The sequence below is a fragment of the Eptesicus fuscus genome, chromosome 3, assembly GCF_027574615.1.
Source record: "Eptesicus fuscus isolate TK198812 chromosome 3, DD_ASM_mEF_20220401, whole genome shotgun sequence".
Taxonomy (NCBI): domain Eukaryota; kingdom Metazoa; phylum Chordata; class Mammalia; order Chiroptera; family Vespertilionidae; genus Eptesicus; species Eptesicus fuscus.
Window position 1 is genome coordinate 94,101,697 of NC_072475.1, and position 9,557 is coordinate 94,111,253.

Genomic DNA, 9,557 nt, shown 5'->3' on the forward strand with positions numbered 1-9,557 from the left:
TAAGTCACTAATATATTAGACTTATTAAGATTTTATTTCAGAGTGGGGAAAAGTCAGATAAAAGAAAGCAAAGAATGCCTTTTTTTCTGTAATTTGCACTTTTGCCTCCAAAGAAATTCTTGTAACATATCACATATGGAAGGGTTATGTAACAAAGTTGAATTTTTACATGTAGGTAGAGTATTAAAATTATATATGTGCACTAGCGAGTGAAAAAGTTCTTCCAAATTTGAAAATTGTTTTTGAGTATATTGCTTTCTAAATACAATGAACCACAAAGTGAAGACTTGAAATTGAATACCTGAAATCTTTCATTTTTCTGAAGAACTGTTGTCATTGAAATAGAGAAAGATAAAGTAGCTAATTAACCTTTAAAAGGCTTTTCAATCCATGCCTAGTGAAAAATGTTTACAGTATTCTGATTTATAATGTTTTCTTATGCTTTGAAAAATGATGTAAGTTTAACTGTGATATTGAGTTTGAGTTCATTTGACTTTGATACTGAGTTTGTGTTTTTCTTTGTGACATTCCATCATACATTTGATGATAGCTTTTTATGAGCAGAAGACTTGCATTACTTCCTTATTACTATTAGAAATTCTATCTCAGCTAAACGGAATAAAAACATTTTTGTCATACTAGCTCATCACTCATTCCTTCTTTCTATGTTTAAAAAGTTAGATATGTTTTTATTTGCTTTATTTTGTTTTGAAAATCTTCCTGCAATTGTTAAAATTCAAAAGCTGCTTTAACTAAATAATGAGAGGGCTGGGTAGTCAGGGAAGGGGAATAGCACAGGAAAGTCCAAGAGGAACAGAATCTTGTGAAATAACAGGAAGCAGCTTGCTGACTGCGCCACAGAGGCAAACAAAAGGACCTCGAACTGAACCCAGCTAGGCAGGAGTTGCTAAGACAACCCAGCTGGGTGGGGAAAACTAGACCCAGCTAGACCGGAGCTGGTAGTGCAACCTGGGAACAGTGATATCACCTTGGAACTGAAGTGGCAGTGCTCAATCAGGTCTGTCCTGTGGGCAGGAACTTGAGTTTTAAATGTATGGATGTTGCTAAGGCAGAATTATTTGAAATGACCAATCAGGAGCTAGCAAAGCTTGTATCTACCTCTAGACAAAGGAGTACATTTTCTTCTCTCTCTGACTCACTGAGTTCCTGGCTCTCCTGTGATAAGGGGACATGCTCCCCTGTGTCCATGTGGCTTATGACCATATGGGACTCCTCACATGGACTAATAGACTTTAAGTAGCGTGGGTGCTGAACTACACTTGACTGCAACATGGAACAGAAGCTCTGGACACTGGGCTGCTGTTGGCTCTCCTGGAACCCCAGCTGCACCTTTTCCAGGACTGGCTTCAGGGGCAGGGGACTGTGGAACCTGAGACAAAGAAGCTTCACTTGCAATTTGCTTTTGGCCCCCTCCCTGCTGCTCCCTGCTGCTCCCTGTGGCAGGAGACTATCTATTTCTCCATAAACTTTGCTTCCACTAACCATTTTTGTCCATGAGCTCATTCTTTGATTTTGTGAGACAATGAACTCGGACCCAAACTCAGCACTTTGGTTTCAATGGTGCATAAGGTTGTGTGGATTTCTTATGATTTGTAGGAGTCTTAGAGGTTTCTTTTTCCTTGTGTAATCATTTTCCCCCCCATAAGAATGTAAAGTTTTTATTGCATATGACTTCACAAGATTACCAATCTATTAAACTGATAAGAACAGATACTATACATGATCTTAGCCAAAAGGCCAAGAAGGGATGAAAGCACCAATCTATTAATGACAGACTGGACCTTGACCTTAGTATTAAAAGAAAAATGCTTTTTCACCTTCATTTAATCATAACACTAAACATTAAAAAGTGATAAGGATGTAAATTTCTCTCTTCTAAAATATTTTCTTTAAATGAATAGTTGCCCTTGACATGGAAATACACATGGATATCTGAAATATGCTGAGACATTTTCCTTCATAAGTATATAAAATGCCCCCTAAACACAATAGTAAATTGCATTTTTACTTCTTTCCCTGTTTTAAAACTTCTTTTGTTATGATTATTTCTATCTCTTCATTCTATAACATTATTTCACTTGACTAATTCTTTTGTTGCAGTTGTATTAAGTGCATTTATTTTTAACTTCTTTTTTTTTAATCTGAGGAAGAAAAAGATTATTGTTCTCTTCTCAATTTGTTAATCAGAACACTTACAAATAAAGAGGTCTTTTTTTTAAATGACTTTATTTCTACAGATTTCTTTTAGCTTTAATGTCAAATACAGTGTATGGAGCTTTTTCTTTTTAGTAAAACACATTTTCTTTGTGTATTGTTAAAAACCATTTTAGCTCACCTTTAAGGAAAAAAAAAGTCTTTATATAACAATAGAATTCTCTTGTCTTCATTTATTCATCATTAGGCCAAGTACTGGAAGGAAATCCTTTGTGTTTTATTCATTTTGAAATCATCTTTTATTAATTAAGGTGGAAGTACATTTACAACAATCACTGGTAAATGATGTGAAAAAATATTTAGCCCACTCTTCTTGATTGTAATATATTTGTTGAAGACTTTTCATGGTTTTCAAATTGGCATTTAGTAACTCAGCTTGGTTTAAGTGATGAATATTTTGTATGCTACAACAATACAAATGCTAATCTTGTGTTTCCCCCACTCGCCATTTTCAATATAGGTATTCTAAGTGCTGCTTGCTAACTCCTGGAGTATGACAAAGGAGAGCACATATATTTCCTTGATAGCAGACAGAAGTACATTAAGAAAAGCTTGAGTTCCAACTTATGTAATTAGCAACCCAACTAAATAACCTTCCTAAATGTGCAATGTACATATGTCTGTATTGTTTCATTGATGTGAGTCACACCTCATCGCTTTTCTTTTCATTTGACTACACCCAAATTCATACCTGCTGGTATTCAAAGGTAGCACGAAACCTACTTGATGTAAGCCCTTTATCCTCTTAACATATATCTGTCTCCTCAATGGAAAAAGAATGAAATATTGGACCCTGAGCAGGAACATATGGCAATGCAACAAAATATGTATTTGAAACATCAGAAGTAATCTGCTTGGTTGCTTAAATTTTACTTAATGACAACTAACCTATCATAGAACTATTCAATTAGGTTAGCTAGAGTTTAAAGGGAGGTTATTTACCTATATAGTAAGATCATTATCTTCAAACTTCTATTTAGAGTAACTGACAGACTACTGTTGATCTTGAAAAAATTGCCACTCTTATCTGTATTGTCTTAGGCTTCTTCTTGCTACCCATAATACTTAGGTTGTTTTTCTCCATCTTATCCAAAGGTTATAGAGACTGTGAAACTAAACAGTATAGTTTCTATCAGAGTCTATAGGAATTACGTGGAGCAACAATCTTGTGTGACTTTTTGAAAATGTTAAATTATAGTCAGTAAGGAAAAGATCATAAGTATGCTCTGAAAAATTGATTTTATCTCAATTTGACTAAAGCAGCTAGTTATCTCAGTGGAGGCAATGTTTGAAACCTGAAATGTGAGACCAAAAAAGGTTGACATCAAAAGTTGCCCAACTTTACTTATAATGAAAATGAGAGATGATAGGGTTAAAGGGATAATTATATCACACTGCTATAGGGCTATAATATTTTAATAATATTATATGTATTCTCTAGAACCCAAAAAGTTCCTTGAAATATGCATTTCAACTAGCAATGGCTTAAATGGTATTTGTAAAATTATAATTGCTTATATTTTCATTCTATTTGCTAAGGCTTGGCTAAAAGTATTCAATTATTGTTCAAACCAACTCATATATTTAATTGATTTATTAAATAATAAATTATTGATTAATTAATAATTTAATTATTAATTAAATAATTAATGTATTTAATACCTTAACGTTCTGAAAAACATACAGTAATTTAAGAAGAGGATTTTTTAAAAAACATACCTTCATTCAGAAAATATTTTATGTATGTTAGATGCATATCTTTCTTCTAAATCAAATAAAGGTATCAGGCCCCTGCCTCTTTTTTCTAACTCCAAACTCCTCCTAGTCCATTGTAATCTTAGCAACTCAATGTTCCTTCAATGGGAAAAGCTAGGACCTTCGAGGTCCCCAGTGCACTATGTATGGCAAAAGATGGATCAGGGAAGGTGATAAGGCCCATCTATCAGTTAGCCTCTTACTGATATTTTCAAGTCTAGATGAATAAATATGTATAGATGACAACTATACATATAAAGATTGAATTAGATAGAACCTTTCTAAAGACAGATAAACATACAATGCAGGCTCCTCTGAAGCAAAGCAAAGAGAATCATTCTAAAATACACCAAAGGATAAAAGATCTTTCTCTTCTGGAATTGTATCACTTGTATCTTAAACATCTCTGGTACCATACTCAGAATGTCAGGTGCTTTTCACAAGTCTGCCCCTTTTCTTGTCATTTCTCCACCCAGAACAGGGTTAGACATCTTTCTCTTATAGACTACCATCTCATTATCTACATCAGTTCTTATCTACTTCCTTTCCATCTAAAAGTTATTCATTCTTTTTTTTTTTAATTAAGTGCATCATCCATCTATTTTTTTTTATCCCATCTTCTCCAGTTCTTCATTTACCTTGCTTAATCAAGTAATAATATATTTTCTAACCTGGGTCTTCAATCTTTTTCTTTCCTTTTGATCTTTCCCATTAGCATATAAAGTTGTTCAGACTTTCACACCATAAGAAAGCATACCTTCCTTATACACTGTAACACATACTTTGTATAAGATAGTTATCTTTCACTTAAATAGGAGAGTTCTCTGCTCATCTTTGGGGACATTTGGAAGTCTAGTACTGATTTTTGGCCAAGATAAGAATAATGAAGTTAGGTAACAATCTACAATCTGCTATTTAAAATTCAGAACTTCTTTGGTGACATTCTGAGACAGTTTGTTTTTTGCTTTTGTTTTTTAATTGTTTGGGAATATAGATTGGTGACTTATTCCTGTTTTAGCTTCCATGGTCTGGGTTAGCTTTCTGATCAGTGGGGTTTAAAATACTACTGGTACCCCACTGGAAACTTCTGCACAGTTTCTCCTTAAACCAAGATTTCTTGCACATATGTTGGTGGTGCATAATCCAGAGCTGAAGCACTTTCTGTGCAACTATAAAAGGGGCTTGGGTTGCTACATCAGGAAATCTTCAGGTCCACAATTCTTGTCTGTGATTCTTTTCTCTTAATTTAATCCTTATCTTGATTAAAACCTTATGTAAGTACACCTTGTTGAATGTAGTTGAGTCTTTCATTTATCTGGTCATGTATAGTCATTGCATTCTTCAACTATTGTCTCAACTTTTAACTCTAGACATAACATTCCACAAAAAGAAGTGTAGATGATGTTATAGCCAAAGCCAATCTAATAAAGTTTTTAGGGCATGCTTAGACAGAGAAAAGCTCTCTCATTTCCTGTGATGGTAAAATGGAAATTATGTATTTTTAGAACTTTTGCAGCAATGCCCTCACCTTTACCATCCAGATGGAATTCATCTATAGTTAGGCAAAGAGTGATTAGGAAAATATGCGAAGATGTAATAAATTCTGAAGAAAAGAGACATGAGACAAAGAAACAGAAATAGAGAAAGGCACATAAAGAATCCTAAGGTCCTAAATTCAGCTCTACTACTAGACTTACTAGTTATTTGAGCAATAAATCTCCATTGATGTTTAAGCAGTGTGAGCAGTCACATTTAGCCAAAACAACTTTCATTAATATATTATTTAAGGATGAAAGTCACATTTTATTTATATACTTATCTCCACTTTAACATAATGCCTGAGATTTTCTACATAAAGTACATGGTTAATGTTAAAGAATAAAACAAATAAATATTCTTGTTTTAATATATTTTATTGTTAATAGTAATATTTTTATTGTTAATGGGAGATATTTGTTCATTTGTTGCTTTCAATTTCATATTCCACATATGAGTGGAATCATAAGGTTCTTGGCTTTTTCTTACTTATTTTGTTTAGCATTATATTCTCAAGATTCATCCATGACATTGCAAATGACAGTATTTCATTTTTTTCTTATGGCTGAGTAGTATTCCATTGTATATATGTACCACATCTTCTTTATCCAGTCATCTATTGAAGGGCACTTTGGCTGTCTCTATGTCTTGGCCACCATTTATAATGTTGCAATGAATATAGGAGTTCATATATATTTGCAAATAAATGTTTACAATTTTTTCAGGTAGATACCCAGAAGCATATGGTAAGAGTATGGGTCATATGGTAACTATATTCTTAATTTTGTGAGAAGCCTCCATACTATTTTCCATATCGGATGTACCAGTTGATTTACCCACCAGTAGTGAATGAGGGTTCCCTTTTCTCCATAACTTCTCCAACACTTCTTACTACTTATCTTGTTGATAATAGCCAATCTAACAAGTGTGAGGTGATATCTCATTGTAGTTTTGATTTGCATTTCCCTAATAGCTAGTGAAATTGAGCATTTTTTATGTATATGTTTGTTATTTGTATGTCTTTTTGGGAGAATTGTCTGTTCAGGTCCTCTGCTCATTTTTAGTGGGTGTTATTTTTTTTAGGTATCTTAATTATTAACACAATTTATGAGCATCACCTCATAGATTTATCATTCAGGGACTTTACTTAATTCTTCTTTTATTTTTATTAAGTGGGAGGGAGAGGGAGAGAGAGAGAGAAACATCAATATGAGAATCATCAATCAGCCATATCAGGGACAGAGCCCACAACCCAGGCATATACCCTGACCAAGAATTGAACCATGACCTCCTTCGTTCATAGGTTGACACTCAACCACTGAGCCATGCCCACTGGGCAATTCTTCTTTTTCCTTTATATTAATTTGTAGGGCTAATAATTGAATACTTCACAAAAAATTTTGGCAAGATATCCTGAGTTTGTATTCATTTCCTTGTGATACAATATCCTTTGATCAATAATAAATTTTTCTATAAAACACTGACAACACAAATCATAATGAGGATGTGGAGCAACATCAACTTTCATTCATTTCTGGTGGGAATGTGATATTGTACAGCCATTTTGGAAAACAGAGAGTTTCTCACAAAATTAATATTCTCTTACCCTATGATTCAGCAATTGTTCTTCCTGGTATTTACCCAAATGAATTAAAATTTATATACATACTAGAGGCCCAGTGCATGAAATTCATGCATGGGTATGGTCCCTTGGCCTGGCCTGTGATCAGGGCCATCTTCCCTGGCAGTTTGCAGCCTGCCCTGACCCCACCACCACCCACCCTTGGTTTCCCATTCGCCATTGGGTGATCAGAGCCTGCCAGACAAGGGGTGGGACCAAGAGGTCGGCCATTTCTGCCCACTCACTGGCCCTGCCCCTTCCATGGGTCGCCCTCTGTGTGTGGGGCAATTGGTGGGGGTGGGGGCCTTGGCCTAGTGCCACCTATGACCCCGCCACCCACCCCCAGTTTCCTGTTTGCTATCAGGCGATTGGTGCCAGCTGGATTGGGGGAGGGACCAAGAGGTGGTCAGTGCGCCTCATAGTGACTGGTCAAGCAGTTGTTCTGCCCACTCGCCGCAGGTTGCCCTCTATGTGTAGGGCGACTGGCAGGGCAGGAGCCTTGGCCTGGTGCCACCCACATCCCCCGCCACCCACCCCTGGTTCCCTGTTCACCATTGGGCGATCGGAGCCTGCTGGCTGCGGGGAGAGACCAAGAGGTGGTCAGTGTACTTCATAGTGACTGGTTGAGCGGTCGTTCTGGTTGTTCTGCCATTAGGGTCAATTTGCATATTACCCTTTTATTATATAGGATGAAAGCCAGTACTTGTATGTTTATTGAAAATCTAAAGATATTCTTTAGTAGGTGAAAGTATTAATAAACTGTAATACATGCAGGTAATAGAATATTATTTATCACTAAAATGTAATGACTTATCAAGCCATCAAAAAACATAAAAGAACCTTAAATGCATATTACTAAGTGAAAGAGGCCAATATGAAAAGGCTATATATTGCATGATTCCAATTCTGTGACTTTCTGGAAAGAAAAAACTTACAGAAAAAATAAAAGAATCTGTGGTTGCCAAGGGTTGAAAGGAGGGAGGGATGAATAGGCAGAGTCCTGAGGGTTTTTATGGCAGTGAAACTACTCTATATGTTACTATCATGATAGATAGATAGGTTAGATATGTTACTATCATGTCATTATAGATTTGTCAAAACCCACAAAATGTACAACCCCAGAAGTGAACATTCATTTAAGTTATTGGACTTTGGGTGATAATAATGTATGATTATAACATGTACGACTCTGGTGGTGGATATTGATAGTCATGAAGTATTGTGGGGGTAGGGAGTTTATGGAAATCCTCCATACTCCCCATTCAGCTTTGCTTTGACCCTAAAACTGCTATAAAAAATCTATTAAAGATAAATAAGTAATAGTGATGTCCATTCTAATGAAATTGTAAAACCTTTAAACTTTATTTCAAGACAAAGCTTCCCATTCCCCAACCAAACTTGGCAAGTTTGACTGTGTATGGTGGGGTGGAGTTGGTGGGGGTTGACTATTTTTATATTTCCACTTTTCACATCTGGGCTCATTTCTCAGATTGCTAATATCTGAGTATAGAACGGGGCACAGGAAGATCAGAATCATGAATAGCAAAGAGAAAAGGGTGGGCAGAAATATCAACTTGTTTAAAACTGTAGAGGCACAATGCCACAATCCCTGGGTATGATTGTCCTCAAAAGTTGCTGAGTAATGGAACGTTGTTATGAGTTTCTCTATTGCTGGGATCTTTCATTTGCAGTCACATTGTCTATTGTGGCTGGCCACTCAATCTTGTCTTAAACACTAAGCATCTGAAGTAACAAAGCTTTCTGCTGAAGTCCATTTGACCCTGAAGTTGTACTCTTAGAGAACTAAGGGATGCCTACACAGCCTCTTTAAACTCTGAGATCTGCTTCTCCTCAGGAGACTGTAATGCATTTTTGACCAGGGAAATCTCCAAACATGCATATTTCCCCACCCTGATCTGTTGTCAGGCATGATTTACTCACCAATCTTAAATTGCAGAGGACAATTTTGAAACTTCCTGAATTGTCTTCATAAAACTTCTTTCCCTTGACTTGAACATACAGGATAGTGAAACCATGCCTGCAGAAAAATATAGTCCTCACTAAAAATCTACTTAAAAAACAAAACAAAATAAACTCCTCCAATGTCCCCACAACTTATATACTTTATGTGGACAGGAGATTTAAACATGGCATTAGATTTTTAGCATCTCTTTTTTGCATGAACTGCTGGTATCACCAATATTTACTTTGTCCTTGAGCTTTGATAGAAATTTTTACTTGAACATGATGTGATGTCTGCTAGAAAAAGTAACTACGTAAAAATCCTATTTCACAAAGTGCTCAGAAGCTGAGGTTCTGGGAAGAGAAAACATGAGTTCAAATACCAGCTGTTCCATGTTTATCAGATTTTTGACATGCACAAATAGTTTTAAAATTCCAAGGCTTCACA

General features: G+C 35.7%; 1 pseudogene; it reads right to left on the bottom strand.

Annotated features, from left to right (window-relative positions):
- Positions 1–1,624: 1,624 nt before the first annotated feature.
- On the bottom strand, positions 1,625–1,770 carry LOC114226979 (U2 spliceosomal RNA; annotated as a pseudogene).
- Between the last annotated feature and the right edge of the window lie 7,787 nt (positions 1,771–9,557).